Here is a 6,000-nt window from a genome sequence, read left to right as displayed (position 1 = left end):
ATTACTGCAGACCTTGTAAGCGTGAGAAGCACAAGTCCTCCGGGGAGATCAGGTCGGACTGAGCGCGATCACCATCGTGCCTCGACTTATACTGTGACGAGTGGTAATATCCAAATCAGTCGGCCCCTATGAGATGTGTCTCCCCCGGAAGACGGGTTGATCTTCTGTGAAGAAGACGGCGATCGAAGGAGCCTACATGTTGTCTGATAAACATGAGTTGGTCCATCCCGGTGGATGTGAAACCTGACCGCCTAATCTGTGGTTACCTGCAGTAGGGTGCAGCCGATCTTGTACTTCTTTATCAATCCATGTATTGTGAAGTACGGGACCAAGAAGTCTAGGTATAAATCGTACAGGGTCACGGTGGTGCCACGGAGAGTCATACGAATATTCCCAAGTTGTGGAATAGTCTACGAATCCTCTGAGGGAATAGTCTTCTACAAGAGGTTCCAGCTGGTTTTCGGGTGAACGCGGGTGTAGACGAGTTTTCAGTTTCCTGGAGTGATCTGAATGAGGTTCTCCCGGAAGAGAGTGTCTCATCTTCCCCGCCTGTATTCATTACTTATTTCAATAGTTTATCAGGGCCCACCAGGCTCCGAGCTACTGGATCGGGAAGGATAGGATGTCCCCTGAAAACTGGGGTAAGGTGGTCGAGCGGGAAGCAAGAAGACCGTCCTGACGTGTCTTTAGGTCCTGAAGGCAAGTCGGTTGACTACGTGAAAGTGGTCTTCCCCAGGATTGAGTGCCTTTCACCTAGATGTGGTGAAATCCCCTGTGGCTGTAGTAGGAGGTATATTGATGGTGTCTGTGTGTACCGTGTTCTCTGTCCGCTTATCTGGAGCACCATTGGTTGACTCTCACTCTATATGGGTAATAGAGCTGGCGGTAGCGGATCTCGGGTCAGATGTCCCGAAGTGGTCGATGACCGGCTCTGTTGCCAACCGGTTCCAAAGAATCCCTTGTAAAGGTAATCGCATAACACCTCCTTCCTAGGGGTTTGGGCCCTTATAAAAGCCGTGGGACCCTTGCGTGTCTAATAAGTTCCCTTCGGAACTTTGTGCCTTGTGCCTGGGGTTCCGACTATCTTGGCGCCCAGTACCGCCAACCATCCGTCAGTGCGGAGGAGTGCTGCTATGGGCATCCTATGGGAGAAGCCAACACTGGGGTTTCCTGCGAGGAGCAGAAACAGTTTTTTGAGTCCATATACCCAAGTTGTATGCCCGTTCCTGGACGATGTTTGGCGGCGTCCAGCATCGCCCATGGTAAGGTCGTGAATCCTGAAAGACCTCCTCCGTTGGTCACTATAGTCGTCTGAGCCATTCTGACCGGCATGGAAGGGCATGGGTTTGTCTGACCGTCAGCGGATATGGACATTCTAAGCAAGCGGCTGCAAAGCCACGAGTGCATAACGTTGTCAAGTAGGTTTATCGTAGTAAGGGATACCCCTGTGTAAGGCACAAACCAGTATTCAGGCACAGGATGCAGGGCAAACAGATCAGTCTACTATGACAGTAGGCAGTGTTCACGGAAACCCTTGCGGGTCTATTCCGAATCGTGGCCAAATAAAACAGACTTGGGCTCACCCAGTAGATAGAGGTTGCCATAGCATTGCCTCCGCTCAGCAGCACCGTGCAGCGCACGTATAGTGGGGGCTCACCCCGGGTTCACAGGGTATGAACCCTTAAGTGCTGGCCATCGCCCTGATAGAGAGTGTCAGTCACCTCTTCCATTATTAAATTCACCTCAAGGGGAATATATATCGTTAAGTAGGCGGCTCGGAACTCCTGTTCAGCGGTTGTAACCGCATGCCTCTGTTCGTCATTTTAGTGCAGTGCATGCCTAGCCGGGCCCGTGGGCCTTTAACTGCAGGCCGCAGAATAGGTACAGGGCATAAACCCGTACCGTATCATGATTCATTATCAATGGAGGTATTCCTTCAGCTGTAGGTAGAGGCTGTTGCCGTAAGACTTCCTTCGGTCGGGTAGTGTGACTCGCCTTTCGTAGGGATTTCATCCCAAGAGCACCGGGTCTGAACCTGTAAGTGCTGGTCCCAGATCCGAAGTTCGGATTTTCAATCCTCGAGCTCGCTCTTGAGAGGGGTAGGAGTAGAAGCAGCAGTGCTGTAGGGGGCTCACCCCGGTTGCACAGGGTATGAACCCATCAGTGCAGCCTGATAGAGAGTGTCCTACAGCTCTATCAATAATTAATGCACCGCCATGGGGGATATTCTGTGCTGAAGCTTGTGACTCTGTCCCCTTTTTTGCCGAATAGATTGGCTTATACCTAGTCAGAGATCACCTCAGGTGCGCGGGGTATGTACCCTTCCAGCGTGGGTCGCGGCCAAATAAAACAGACTGGATGAGAGCACAATCCGTTGTGTGCAATGCACCATGCAGACCCCAGCAGGGTGTAGTAGTGTGCAATTTATTGTGTGCAATTTATTGTCTCAAAGTATCAAAACAACCCCAGCAGGGTGTGTGATATGCAGCAGTGTGCACTTATTGTGTGCAATTTATTGTCTCAAAGTACCAAAACAACCCCAGCAGGGTGTGTGATATGGGGTACCCCAGCAGGGTATCTGTTGTAGTGTAAATAATGCCAGTGGACCCCAGCAGGGTCTGTATAAATGACAGGTGTAATAACCCCGGCAGGGTATACTGTATCTGTCACTTAGTTGTCAAATTGTCCCACAATATTGGGATTTGTATAACTGGGCCTCACCCATGATCACAGAGGTGGCCACAGGGCGACCTCCAAAAAGCAGCACGGTATTAGGGGCAGCACCCCAGGCAGGCACAGGGTAATAAGCCCTTTAGTGCCTAATATTGCAGTAATGAGACAAAAGTGACTGACCTCTGAGGGATAATAGGGTATAACACTAGCTCTAAGCTCCGTTGTGTTCTGACAGGTAGTCTTAAGTGATAGGGGTCATCCCTTTGAGCATCCATTACCAGACAAAGTCTTGCTGTAGATTCCTGAACCCTGATCCAGGTGATATCCCTTCAAATCTCCCATCACTGATATGTATTTATACAGTACCATCTTGATACTCCGTGTCCAAGGGTGCTATCCCTTTAAGGAATTCAATTGTGATATCCCTTTAAGGATTTGGTATCCCTTGTAAGTAGTTCCAGAGTGGTATCCTTTTAAGGAGTTCACTCTAAGGGTCCAGGAATGGTATCTTTAAGGAATTTGAGGGTGCTATCCCTTTAAGGGATTTTTTTTTGGGGGGGGGGGGGTGATATCCCTTAAAGGTTCCAGTACCTCGAACCACTATACATGAGTACGACTCAAATCTGTAAATAATAGACCAGTTAGAATACTTGGGACCCTGGGGTCCAACGTCCATGTCAGAGCATCGTGAGCCACGAGAGCAGCAACGCTTACAGACAGCCCAGGTATATGTTACTCTCGAGCGCCAAACTCATGGTGGGCGAGAGTAGCAAAACGGCAGCCCATAATCTCGCGAGACGCAAGATTAAAGATGGCCGCCAAGGGTAAAGGACCCCTGGTCAGGAACATGGTCCCTGGTGACGCGGGATCAAAGATGGCCGCGTCATGCTTGGTCGCTCCACAGACTGCCCTGCACCAAGGTAGTGGATGTTGGAAAGTATCCAGCACATTACCAGGTGCACTGTATGGGGCAGCCTGAGAGAGCGAGGGCAGTGAGTCCGGCCGTCCCCCTGAGGGTTGTAGGAGGAAGGGGTCGAACGGATAGGCCGGAAGAAGGGGTTAATGCCCGGGAGCCAGTGGGAGCCGACGGTAACCGCGGGAGGGAAGGGGTTAAGCCCCAGCCAGACCCAGAATCCCCATGAGACCCTGGGGGGAAGGAGGAAAGCGGGAAAAGAGGGTCCCCAGATGCTCCAGGTATAGAAGGCCAGGAAAATCGCCAGAAAAGTCATGATACATATGGTATAAAGTACATCTACCATAACTACACATAAAACCTATCAAGTCAATAATAAAATTTATAACTAACACCTATTAAATCCATGTTATAAAATACATATGACATCTATTAAATACATATAAAGTACATATAATACTTATCAAAACAAAGGATAAAATGCCTATAAAACTGATAAATTACAAGTGATATTAATCACAACTAAAGGTTATGAAATAAGGATTACGTTAAATCTACATAATATCTATGAAATAACATAGAAAAACACAGCTGCACATAGTACAGAAGCACAGCAAGAACATACAGCAAAGTATATAAAACTATATAATACAGAAACAACCTCAAAGAGGCACTGTAAACATAAAGTAATGGAGGAGAGTAATACTCTGACCTGTCTGCTTGATGGAGCAGTAAAGAAAGAGGAAATGATAAGGTCACATTACCTTGTGTACATCCTGCTCTCCTGTGATTGGTTCTTTTTTTCTATGTGTTTCTTTACTGCTGTATGGAGTTAGTAAAGAGAGAGATGCTAAAAAATACGAAGCCTCCTGTCATTATTAACCCCTTAAGGACAGAGCTTCAGAAGCTTGTCTTTCACTTAATGACAACGGCATTTTTTGCATTTTTTGCTATTTGCGTTCAACTGCAATTTGCATTTTACTAATTTATTGCACCGACACATATTATATACCGTTTTTTAAAGGACAGAAAGGGCTTTAATTTGATGTAACACATATATATATAAATGCTTATTTATTATAAAAAAAATACAGAAATATTCAAAAAAAATGATTTTTTGTGTTTTTTTTTACAGTTTTTGCAATAATAATGTGTACATAATTAGTGCAGGTTAAGGAAAGTAATTAAAAATAAATTCATTTAGTTGTTCTGAATTACAGAATATATAATGTGTCTGGGATTTTAAGTTTTTTTGGTAGTTACAGGTCACAAAGCACAAGGAGTAAAATAAACTTTTTATGTGGAGCGATTTTAGAATTTGGTATGTTTGTCTTGTAAGCCTAATAGCCATAAAAGAAAACAAAATTGCCACACAAAAGTATATATTTATATAAAGTAGACACCACAGGCTATTTACCTAAGGTTGTTTTGACACTTTCTACGTAGCCATTTCACCGCCAACCTCTGCTAAATATTGGAGTAAAATTGTGTTTTTTGGGGGTTTTCGCACACAAACTTATAACAAAGAACTTCTCATGTGTATTTTGTAAAGTTGGTGTGTGCTATTCCTGTACAAAGTTTTATTATGTGTTCAGTTACTTCTGCTGAGTACAACGGTACCCCCATTGTATGTCTTTGGCACTATTTCGTGAAGCTACAGTGCCATATAGGAGACCTGTCCTTTTCAGTATTCACAGTAGAATTTTGAGAGACGGATTTAATGAGCCTATGCTTCCATTTGGGGTATTATAGTCAGGGCTGCCATCAGAAATTTTGGGGCCCCTGACAAAGCACAAGGTCTGGGCCCCCCCCCCGACCCCTCCCTCCCGGGCCCGCCCACGCCCTACCTAGTCCGCTGACAATGATGCGGGACTGAATGTGGTGTGTATAGTGTAAGTGAATTAGAATGTGTGTAATGGATGTAGTGTTTGTGTGTATTAGATACTGTTTGTGCAGTGAATGCAGAGTGTGTTAGTGTAGCAGATGCAGTGTGTATAGTGAACGCAGAGTGTGTTTGAGTAGTGGGTGTAGTGTGTGTACAGTGATGTAGTGTGTGTTTGTGTAGTGGATGTAGTGTTTGTATGTACTAGATGAAATGTGTTTAGTGGATGCAGTGTCTGTAGTTGATGTAGTGTGTGTATTAGACGCAGTGTCTGTGTATAGTGAATGCAGAGTGTTTCAATTTGTGGTGGATGTAGTGTGCGTACTGTGAATACAGGATGTTTGTGTAGTGGATGCTGTGTGTACAGTTAATGCAGAGTGTGTGTCGTATAGTGAATCCAGAGTGTGTGCATAGTTTAGTGAATGCAGAGTGTGTGCATAGTTTAGTGAATGCAGAGTGTGTGTTAGTGTGTAATGAATGCAGAGTGTGTATTAGTGTGTAGTGAATGCAGAGTGTGTCAGTGTAATGAATG

This window comes from Pelobates fuscus, chromosome 13 (genome assembly GCF_036172605.1).
Source record: "Pelobates fuscus isolate aPelFus1 chromosome 13, aPelFus1.pri, whole genome shotgun sequence".
NCBI classification, from domain to species: Eukaryota; Metazoa; Chordata; class Amphibia; order Anura; family Pelobatidae; genus Pelobates; species Pelobates fuscus.
Note: the sequence above shows the minus strand (reverse complement) of the source record.